The sequence below is a fragment of the Salvia miltiorrhiza genome, unplaced genomic scaffold (genome assembly GCF_028751815.1).
Source record: "Salvia miltiorrhiza cultivar Shanhuang (shh) unplaced genomic scaffold, IMPLAD_Smil_shh original_scaffold_455, whole genome shotgun sequence".
NCBI classification, from domain to species: Eukaryota; Viridiplantae; Streptophyta; class Magnoliopsida; order Lamiales; family Lamiaceae; genus Salvia; species Salvia miltiorrhiza.
The window spans coordinates 47,810-60,156 of record NW_026651553.1 but is presented as its reverse complement, the minus strand read 5'-3'; the positions used below and the strand labels follow the sequence as shown (position 1 = coordinate 60,156).

The following is a 12,347-nucleotide window of genomic DNA, read 5'->3' as shown; positions in this document are numbered from 1 at the left end:
AGAAAACATAGAAGCATTAGTAAATATTTTCTTTCTCATTCAGCATTTGTAAAATTCCTGCTTGAGTGAAGTTTTGAAGAAATTCTTCAAATGTAAGTTTATTTCTTTGATTATGTAATATTATGAGTTTAAATCCTCTAGCATATAATAATATTTTCTATGCACCTTATGATTATGTTATCCGATATAGTTATTGTGCTGATTACTTTAAAAAATTAAACGAAAAAATAAAATGCATTAATAATCTTATAAATTATCTTGAAGGTGTTTTGGAAAATTCAGAACTTGACGACTTCGTTAGATACGAAGTTTATCTTCCTAAATTAAATAAAGCTAAACAAAGAAAATTTCGACATCGAAACTGGATCTGTTGAAATTCAACACATGGATATATATATATATATATATATATATATATATATAAACAAAATAATAACAATAACAATAATAATAATAATATTATTGTGAATTAGCTTTATTGCTAATTTCCAATATTTTGCATTGTCGCAAAAATAACCAAAATCACTTAATTAATATAAATGATTATTTCTTATATAAGGAATGGTATTTTCCTCAAAATTCTACCCATGAAATATAGGTAATTAAAATTTTCATTGGCTAATGAAAAAATGTAATAATATTATTTTATGCTCGAATAAGCATAATTTGGTTTGGTCGACATATATTTAAATATATACACATATCACAAACGTCACTTAATAAATAGTATAATAAATATATATATATATATATATATATATATAGAAGTTCATAAACATCTATATACATATATTTATGTATATATATACTAATCCCTATATCATTTTTAAATTCAAATAATAGATACATAAATTTTAAGTATATATATATATATATATTGCTATTTAAGATGATATAATCATATGGAGCATAAAAAATATAATTGAATGCTAAAGGATTTAAACTCATAACAAATACTTACATATGAATAATTTCTTCAATACTTCAAACTTCACACGAACAAGAGAATTTTTACAAAGTGAGAGAGAATACAAACTAGCTTATGCTTCTATCTGGTGGTGCCTCAACAAGTGAGGGCTTACACTTATTTATAGCTAAAAACTCCCGACAACAATCTACAATTTTCAAAAAGCAAATACACAAAAGTCAAAAAGAGAATAGTAAATATTTAAAATACATCATGGCATGCATCATTACGCATTATATATATATATATATATATATATATATATATATATATATACACGTTTTTAAAAGATATTAGCAAATTTTACTTCTCAATGGAAGTACTATGCATTTAAGCACGATTAGAAATCTCATATTTTAAGTAACCTCAAAAGTTTTAAATTTCTAACAAATAAAAATGGCAGGTATTACATATACATTCAAATATTATATAAGGTTAACTTTAAATTTAATAATATCTTATATCAAATTATAAATGCCTAATTTGAAATAATTTCTACCAAATTTTATGGGTAGCTGTAATTTTCTATCAAACATTTTTTATAGAACCGCGCGGGTATATTAGGTCCAATTTTAAAAAATACATAATATATACAATTAGTAAATAAATACAAATAATTATTCATTACATCATTGTTTAAATATCTTTTGCAACATTTATATGGTTTTGGAGTTGTTTCAATTTATAATATTTATAGATTTTGGAATTTAAAATATAATATTAAAAGATCAATTTGAAATAAACAAACTTTAATAAGCTTAGAACAGACTGTCCTTATGTAACACTCCGCCTATTTATATTAAATTTAGAATTATTTTGAACTTAGATTAAGACGATTTATGCCGGAGAAATGAAAATGAGTTTATTCCAACAAAATTATTTTCAAAAGCTTTTATAAAATTTGGTCTTTTGAATTTATGTGCATTGCATAAATTGAATTATATGAATGTGATTAATTCTATATGCTAATATTATTTTTAATACTACATGATTTAATTTAAGTCTAAGTTAGGCTTTAATTATTTTGAATGTGTTGAGCCTCGACAAATATTATTTTGGGCCCTAGTTTTAATTAAGCCTTCCTTGTTAATAATTAAGCCCAAGAGTCATTTTTCCTAAAAGAGAAGCCCAACCCACCACCTCCATTGCTGCCAAGAACAGCAGCTACCAGTTATTGCTACACTATTCACCCCCATGCGCCACTCCTCCAAAGTCATCCAAAATCCCTATGATTAAGGGATTTTGGTTATTTTTTCAATCTTCACGTCTCAGTCTCATTCACTCCTTCACTTCTTCATCACATTCAACAAATCTCTTCATCACCATTTTCGCAGACGTTGACAGACCAATAAACAAACACCCCATTTCATTGAAGGTTTCAGCTTCAAACTCCCATTATTCATTCAACGCTTTCACCATTTCACTTTCCGTAAGATTTGATTTTTTTTTCACAAGCAGCAAATTTTTGATTTCTTTCACATTCAAATCTTTGACGAAATCAATCTATTTAAACCTCAATTCCTCATCCCCAACTCACCTCTTCATATGTTATTTAACTAAAATCTGCAGATTCTCCCTACGAATCCCAGCTGGTAAATTTTAATTATTTTTTTTTTGCAAAGTTTCTTTTCATTCATGATTTCTCATTTCTGCCAAAAATACATATGCATACACTGTCATACATATATACAAACCATGACTGTTGTTAAAAGAAAATAAGAGTAGAAGGATGATTTGAAGCATGCTGAAAAATGGAGTCTTGAGTCTTGAGTCATGTTGGCTTTTGTGGAAGTAATTGTTGTTTCTGGTATGAGTCGAGTCGGGGATGGAGGCTGACTGAGGAGAGAGAGAGAGAATCGAGGAAGGCGGCGGCGGCTCATCGCTGCTGTCCGTCCGGCGGTGGTGGTCTACCACTGACCGAGGAGAGAGAGAGATTACGAGGGAGGTCAGCGGCGACGGTTAGCTTTGTCAGCTGATGTTGTCGTCGGCGGGAGTCAGACGGAGGGAGAGCAGTGGGTGACGGCGGCTTATCGCCGCTGCTTCCCGGCGAGCTTCCGCAGCGGCGGAGCTTTGTGAGAGAGAGAGGAAGGTTGAGGGGAGAGAGGGCGGCTCGACGGCGATGTCGCCGGAGTTGAGGGCGATGTCGCGCTGCTGCGTTGCGCGTGTAGTGAGATTTGAGAGAGAAGGAGAGTTCTGCGTTGTGTGGGGGTGTCAGGCGGAGGAGGAAGAGACGAGGCTGGAGAGGCGACGGCGGTGTCGCCGGTGCCAGCGTGTTGTGTGTGTGTGTGTGTTTTGGGAGAAAAGAGAGAGAGATATATACTTAAAAAGTGTGTGTGCATGTGTTTTGTTTTAATAAAGAGAGAAAGAGAGTTATAAAAAAATGTGTGTGCAGCGTGTGTTTTGTTAATAAAGAGGAGAAATTTTACTTTATTAAAGATAAGGAGAGAGATGATGTTGAGTGGTGTGATTTGTGTTATAAAAAAAAAGAGGGGGACCGATGATAGTGAATTGTGAGAGAAAGAGGAAAATATTGGTAGAGAAAAAGAGAGAGAGAGGAGAATTGTCGGTAGTGAGAGAACCGAGAGTGAAGACTTATGGGGAGAATTTTTGGACTCTTTTATTGGGCCTAGTTCATTTTATTTGTTGGGCCGGGGATTAATTTATTGGGCCATCTTTTTATTTCTATCTGGGCCGAATTTATTTAATGTTCTTGGGCTGGAATTTATTTAATTCTTTTGGGCCTGTTTCAGATTTGTTTAGTTCAGCCCAGCTGTTAATTCGTCATTTGGGCCGATTAAAGTGTCTATTGGACTAAGATTAATTCTTTCCAGTCCACATTAATTATTATTTGGACTCCTATTATTTATTAATAATGGGTCTCGAATTTATATTACTTGGGCTCCTACGATTTAATTGATTAAGTCCAATGAAATTTATTTGTTTAACCAATAAGAATTATTATTTTAGGCCTCTTTATTAATCCTAATTATTTTAATTAGTGATTAATATTAAAATTTACTAATTATTTTAAGGGTGATGATGGGCTCACTTATTGGGCTTCATGATTTTATTATCTTGGGCCTCATTTGTTGGGCTCTAGAATTTAATTGATGTTGGGCCTAATATTATTTATGCATTGGGCTTCGAATTTGTTCATTTGGGCTCGAATTAAATTCCTTTTGGGCCTTGATTATTTTATTTTAATTGGGCCTTCATAATTATTCTATTAAGTTTAATTAGAGAAGATTTTAAGACTTACTAATTATTAATTAGTAAGTGAATTAGATTATTTTAAGATGAGTAGATTATTAAAGATTAATAATCCGACCTCATAAGACGAGCTTTAATTCCTTAAATAGGATTAGCATCTCATAATTTAATTAAAGGAATATGAGTCATGCATAATCATTTCACGCATCCTCATTTATTGAGATTTTTCGAGAATTAGAATCTTATTTTATTTTCTCGGATTAAAGGTCAAGCACCAGAGTTAGAGCTAAACCGTGAGTCTGCTATTCAGGTGGGCTTTCTACGTATAAATTAAAACCATATATATTAGAATTGCTAAGACTTTATGCTTATGAATTTAAATGATATTGTCAATGCCTAAATGCTTTATGTTTTATTATTAATTGCCTATCTGATGTTAATCGAATTCGGATTCTGGATGGGACCGCAAATCCCTTCGGAATTAGTGTACACCCTTGTGATCGTGAGTCATCTAGCGGGTTGGCCGATCATAGTGTCCGTAAAGGGAGGCCTCCCTCTCGGCACGAGTTACTGATATGGTAATTAATGATATAAAATACCTGCGCGGGTTATTGATGAAAGAAATGATATTATGTTTGGTAAATACGAGTCTTTAAAGGAAAACCCTCGTATCTTACTACTGTGAAAGGCTTGACAATAAAATATTATGCATGTATGTAAATTTCGGCAAGTGTACACTAAGTACTTTTGTACTTAGCCCTGCATGTATTTTTAAATGTGCAGGTTGAGCGGTGATCGAGGATGTAGTGTGCAAGCGGAGCTTTTGTCAAACTAGGATGATTACCTCAGAGTAGAGTATATGTCTTCATACATATACTCAAATTGTTATTCCGCTGCGAACACTGATTATGTTAAGATATTATGTCATTTGTCAAACAATATGTATCATTTAATAATGTACTAAAACCATTGAGTACCCCGTTTTGGGATAATATTATGTACGGTCCCCTTGTGGCCTTCGTTGATATCTAGATATTTCGATTGATTTCCTTATACAAGTCGAGTCATCAAGAAACCGAATATGCCCCTTTCTAACTCCCGCTCCTAAATCCCCTCCCTTAGTCGCGGTTTCCCCGAATTTGCTATCCTTAGCAAGTGCGGTCGTGACACCTTACTTACAGAAATTTTGAATTCGTATAGAGAAATGATACAAGAAAATAGGCTTTATAAACTGAGGGAATGGTTTAGAGGTTTAAGAAAATGACTTGCTCCGTCAATTTTCGTCTGCCTCTTGAAATGAAATTTAGTCTTCTTAAATAGAGGAGCTCTTTGAGATGTCTTTGTCGTTGGATAGTTGAGTGGATCATTTGCTTTTGAAAAAGGTGCTTGTGTGCCTTGAAAGTCTTCAGTTTTGGCATCTGATTTTGAAAAAAAGGTGTCTGTGTGCCTTGAAAGTCTTTGATTGGAGTCAAAAGTTTGTCTGCCATGTGCTGCTTTTGAAAAGAGTGCCACAATTGTCTGCTATCTGCTGTTTTTGTGTAACACCCCGCCCATTTATATTAAGTTTAGAATTTCATTTTGAACTTAGATTATGATGATTTACGCCGGAGAATTTGAAATAAATTTATTTTAATTCCAACAAAAATGATTTACAAAAACATTTGTAAATTTAGTTATTAAATTTATATGCATTGCATATTTATTTAATTTAGCATTCAAGTATTTTCACAAACTATTTATTTAGCGAACCCTGAAGTATTATTACAGTCCCGATATTTTATCCTGAGGGATTTTATTAGTCCAATCAACACCCACACTTTACACTCTTTACCAGCTACCCTATGCCTACCCAATTTCCTTTCCAGCCATGCCTAAGGATAGGCTGTCAAATTCTTTTGCCTTTAGGCTGTCAAATTCCTTTGCTTTTAGGCTGTCAATATCCTCTTAACAAATCAGCCAAGAACCCACTTCACCATTCTACACCAAAAACTCCACCAGAAGAGCAGGGCCTTCCACTCGTTTCCTGCTAGCATTCAATGTAACCTTTGCTTGAATCTCCTCCATCTTTCCTTCATGTTTCATCATCTGTTCATTTAAGAACAACATGAAATATATTTCAGTGAATCCCATATGCCCAATCCCTTCCACCAAAGACAAGAGAAGCAGGACTTGAAAACCAACATAAGAGAAAACCAACAAGCACATATCATTATCCTTCAAAGGTTTCGTCTTCAACTCATTTAGTACGTCAATTTCCTTAAAGCCTCAACCGAGCTAGGACAGAGAAACATTCTCATAAATTCACCCCATCATTTACAGAAGTACATACATGATACATACATATATATATATATATATATATATATATATATATACATGATGGCAGATCATAAAGTTCATGTTTTTAAACGAGCTATTTCGATTTCAACAAAACACAAACTTGGGGCTGATGTGTGTGTGCGTGAGTCTTGGGGGTGGTCCGACTGGGGGAAACGGATGAGGCAGAGGGGATTGGCGACGGCGGCGGTGGCCTGATGCTCCTGCTGCCCGTCGATCCAGAGAGAGAGAGGGGGGTGGACGGCGGCCTGGGGGTCGTCGTGTAATACCCGGGCTTTTGATGACGTGTTTAATTGCTTAAGTTTGAGTAATTAAGGTATAGATCCCTTGTTTGATTACTTTGTACAGAGATGAGGAGTTATATGAAGTTCTCTTGTTTTTTTTTTTTGTTTTTTTTAAAGATGTTGAGATGTTCTTTCGATGATGTGAGAATGATGTGGGATTTTATATCCGTATTTGAGTTTGAGTATTTGAATAATTCGAGATAATTATTTGAATGAGAACGATGAACTCGGAAGTGAAATCTGAGTCCGTTAAGACGTTTTTGAAATTTTTGACTTTTTGACGATAAATAGTAAAATACTGCTATTTCGTCTTTTTGTCGACTTTCAAAATCTTACGTGCACGTCGTCGAGAAATATTCTTAGTTTTTCGATACGAGTCCAATAATGAAAGTTTTTATTTTTGGACGACGAGTGAATAGTAAATCGAGATTTCTCGATAAACGAACCGAGCTCGTTTATCAGAATTTCGAGAACGAGCTTGCGTTTTCTATATTTATATAGAATTACGAGTGTAATGAAAGTGAGTAGGAGTTGAGAGGGTGAGTAACGAAGAATGTGGGTAATTAGTCGTTAAAACGAGACTAACGGGATATTTAACGACTAACGGGTTAATATCTTAAATATCTAAGGCTACCCCACCAAAACCATCCCCCCAAACCGCCCAACACCCCTTTATCTACCTCACTCACGGCTGAATTCAGCCAACACACTCCAATCACATTTTCTCTCTCACACACAAACACCAAGAACACACACTCCCTCCATTAAAGCTTTTTCAAGCTTTTGAGCTCCGATTTGAGCACCGAGACGAGCGCCGATCATCTTTTTGATCACGTTTTTACGTAGGTAACATCTCTACCTACGATTCTATGGTTTTCTTTTCGATTTTCGTCGACGTCGAAAAACGTCGATTTCTCAACTTTATTTTGAAACGATGTGGGATCGTCGTGAATTTTTAATATGTTGTTCCTAACATATAGTTGAGCATGTTTAATGAAGGGAGTAAGAACGGAACGAACCGTAGCTATGAAACCCATGAGGGCAGCCCCGTTTTTCACATTTTAGCTTGTCTTTCGATTTTTGCTTGATCGTTTAGACTTGATATTTGTGCTTAGGGGTATGCTAGGATCGATATATATTAAATTCATATTTTTCCAAGCACGAAAATTGTATAAGTTTTTAAAGTATGATTATTTAAATTCGTGAAGTTTGGGACGTTGCATGATGAATATTATTGCGTATATGTGTTCTACGATATCACATGAGCATGCTAGATTAATTTGGAAATTTTCGAGAAATGTTAGAAACGAGAAGTAAGAGGACCGAATGGTTTGATGCCCAGATGTGAATATTTGATTTTTATTTGAATGATTTGAGTTTATATATAAGTGTTATATTTATTGAATATTGCACGTATAATTTACTTAGATTTATTTGAACACCGAGGTTCAAATTTGATGAAGGCCGCGAGTCATAAGGCCAGAGACGAGCGATGCTCGATTTTAATTGAGTTAATTTGAGCATGCCGATGTGTTTAGAATAATTAAAAATATTTGTATTTAAATTTTGAGAATTTATTTCCATTAAATATAAATTTTCTATTATTCGATGGTTTATTAAGTTGAGATATGTAGAGTATGTGAAGTCATGTGAGTGAACTAGCACTGCATATGAGTTAATGCTATGTTTGTAAGACTATATGAATTATTTGAGTATTTATGAGATGAGCATGATTAGTATGTTATTGAGCTTTTTGAGTTGCATGAGAAATGCATATAAAATGACCAAGTATGAGAATATAGCATGAATTAGATATATTGTGTTTCAATGAGATAAATAAATTAGAGAAGTATGTTAATTAATTAAAGTTGGAATTTAGTATTTTATTACTATGTTGAAGATTTAATTGAGAATTATGATGTCACGACCGGTCCTAATTAAGGATAATTAAGCCGGGAAACCGTGACTAATGGAGGGAGATTAGAAGCGGGGTAGAAAGGGAAATAATCAAACAAGAAAGGATCACATTTCATCATTTAATAAAAGGAATATTTATAATATAACAGAAGTTTAGTCGTATAGACTCAAATAACTAGTAAGTTCAGATATCTCTGACTTAGCCAAATAAACATAAAACTTCTGAGTACACAGCGGAATATGATTCTGATTACATGTATAAAGACATGTAACCCTAGAGTTCATTAATACATAATAAGACAAAAGAATCCCGCTCGTCACTTCATCACCATCTGCAGCTGTTCAACCTGCACATTTAGAAATATATGCAGGGCTTGAGTACAAAAGTACTCAATGGGCACGTATGCCTAAGTATAAAAATACATGCTTTAAAACTGTAAATTGTCATGCCATCATAAATAGTATAGCAAGGGAGTTTTTCGCTAAAAGGCCCAAGCTTACTAAATTCATTTGTGATTCTTAAAGTTCGACTGCAGTCTAAGTTCTCTTGTAATCTATCATATCTGGAACTTTGTGCCGGAGAGGTGGCCACCTCTCACGGTCACTTGACCGGCCAACCCGCTAGATGACTCACGGTCACTGGTGTACACTAGCCCTGGCAGGATAGCTATCAACTGCTCAAGACCCGAATTCGATTACATGATAAAAGTCACATCAGATAGATATCATACTGAAATTTAAATATTTTATGGCAAGACAATATTTGAAATAACTTCAATTAATTTAGTCATGAAATAACTTGCTTGAACGTAACATTTAAACTCATTTGATATATATGAAAGTAATGCCCACCTGTTAGAAACTTTTTGTGGTACAGTAGCTCCTTGACTGATTATTAATCTCGTGCTTGACCTTTATTACGAGAATATAAATAAGATATTGCTCGAGTAAAATCCTCAAATAATGAGAATACAGAATTAATTATGCATGATCTTTATGCATGATTTATTACTCCGAGATGATATTAGAGAATTACTACTATTAATCCTCACTATCGGATCAAATAAATACCAACTAGGTTTCATCTTGCGTGGTTGAGTAATTAACTAAAATAATCCGTTCGCTTCAGGTGTTCTAATCCGCCAATTAAATAAACCCCATACCTCGTAGTCAATAGAAAATAAATAATACTTCAACTTATTCGCTTTATAACCTCATAATTAATCGGGCTTAATAAATAGGAATAAGTAATGTTATAAGATTAAATAATTAAAAGGCTCAACATAAGGCAGCCTAATAATTAATTAAACAAACATGGCTTGATTTAAATAAATCGTGGCATTCCAATAATTAAATTGAAAAATTTAGTTGGAGTAATTCATGGACTCAAGTAATTTAAAAAAAAAATTTTTAGGGCCCAGTTGAATAAATAACCAAGGCCTAAAGAAAATAATTAGGAGGCCCAATCGGAATAAAATAACAAAGCCCAATGAATTAATTAAATTAGGCCCAATGAATTAATTAAATTAGGCCCAATGAATTAATTAAATTAGGCCCAATGAATTAAACTAAAGCCCAAGCAAAATAATTGAATTAGGCCCAATTATAATAAATACAACAAGGCCCAAAAATAAATAATTATGAAGCCCAAAGAAAATAAAATAAAGGCCCAAATTTTCGGCCCAACTCAAGCCCACTGTAATTTAAAATAAAATCGGCCCACTGAAACGAAGCCCAATTAAGGAGTCCAACATAATTAAATAACTCCGGCCCAATGTAATGGCCCAAATATTAAAATAAATAAAGTCCAACTCAATTAAATGAAGCCCATACAAATCAAAACAACAATTAAATCAAAGCCCATATAAATAAAATCGGAGGCCCAATCAGTAATTAAAATCGGCCATTTAAATAAAATCAGAAGCCCAATATTAATAAATAAGCCAGCCCAAATAATTAATTAAGGATGAGGCCCACACATTAAAATGAATAAGGCCCAACTACAAAACAAAGGAAGGCCCAACAACAATAAAAAGGGAAAGCCCAATCCCTTACACCACTCGGTCTCTCTCTCTCTCAATGCCCAAAATCGGCACTCTCTCTCTCCCTTCTCACTCGATCTGCCTCCGGCCGATCCACCGTCGCCGCTCCGCAATTCGGCGAACGGCCGTCGTCTGCGAACGGCCGCAATCCTGAGTCTGACGCTCGCCACCCCATTCTCTCTCTCTCAATTTCTCACTTCCAACACTCTTCGTGTAGAATTGAGCCCTAATTCTGGAAATCATCGTCGCGGTCGCGCCTCCGTCTGGAATCCGGCGGGCGGTCGTCGCGTGGAAGTGGCTGCTGCTTCGCCTGGAGTCGCCGCCGGCTGGAGTTGCTGCTGCTCGTCCGGTGGTCAGCGCCTGCTGGAGGAGCGCTGCCGCCGCCCGCTGCTTAAGCCTTCCAGCGCCGCCGTGCTGTCACTGATTTCCGCCGAGCCCCGACACCGCTGCTGCTACTGGAAGGCCGGCTTCGCCGTTGCTATCGCTGTTCCCGGCGTTGCTCCGATTTCTGGAGTCGGTCAGCTTCTTCCCCTCTAGTTGGTTAACGCCGTAGCTGTCGCCTTCAAGTCTCGCTAGCACCTTTGCCGCCGCCGCCGGGTTCTAGAATCGGCTAGATCTCCGTGCTCTCCTCACTGTGTTCGTCCGGCAGGTAGCAAGCCAGAGGCTGCCACCGCCAAGGACAGTCGCCCTTCTCTTTCTCCGGCAGTTAGGCTCGGCAGTTGCTTGGGCAGTCGGCCCATTTTCCCAAAGCTAAGTTCGATTCTCTGCTATTGTATTTCGATTCATGTTGCTACATGATGGGAGCTCTTATGGCTTTGGTTGTACAGTGGTAATATCTCAATGTATGAATCATACTACTTTCGTGAAATGCCATAAATCATGAGTTCGCATATGTGGTTTGTTATGAGCTCTATAGATATGAATACAACAGGAAAGTAACTAATGCTATTTCATATAGAGTATGTAACTTTGCTAAGTTTATCAAGCTTATTGCCATCTATCATTTGAATCGGATCATGCTTAATGGTATGAATGCAAACTGGATTGAATATGTGGTACAACAGTAATACCTTGAGAATATTTGTGTTGGTTGACTGTTGTGATATTGATGATTGAGATGAGGAATAACTGAAATATGATCAAGGTGTTATTGCTTTAAAAATGCAGGTGAAAACATGGAGAAGATGATGAATCAATATAAATCTTTACCTTAATGTTGGTAGGAGCAATGAAGAAGGATCTTTGTTCTTCTGAAATTGTTAAGTGAAAGATGAAGAATATGGTGTTCTTGGATGAAGTCAACTAAGTGTATTTGGTTTACGTGAGTTGATGTAGGCTAAGTGGAAGAATTATTGTAGTGGAAAAAAAAATTGAGTAGTGGTGGGAAAAATGATGAGTGATGGGGGAAAGTGGTTGGGAAAGAGTGAATGGTTGGGGTGAAAAATGAGTGGTCAAAGATTGATGGGAAGAAAAAGAAAAAAATATAGAGAAGAATTAATGATGTATTTTCTATGTCTCGGTGATTCCGTAACTGAAATAAAATACTGGCTTCGATTCTGCTTGATACTGTATTTACATAAATCTCGATTT

The 12,347-nt window shown here is 35.3% G+C and overlaps 1 long non-coding RNA gene across 1 annotated transcript; it reads right to left on the bottom strand.

Annotated features, from left to right (window-relative positions):
• Positions 1–10,654: 10,654 nt before the first annotated feature.
• Positions 10,655–12,049, bottom strand: LOC131004792 (uncharacterized). Its single transcript, XR_009095106.1, has 2 exons — positions 11,967–12,049; positions 10,655–11,885 (listed from the first exon to the last, which is right to left on the bottom strand). It is a non-coding gene; the product is annotated as an uncharacterized LOC131004792 (long non-coding RNA).
• Positions 12,050–12,347: the final 298 nt, after the last annotated feature.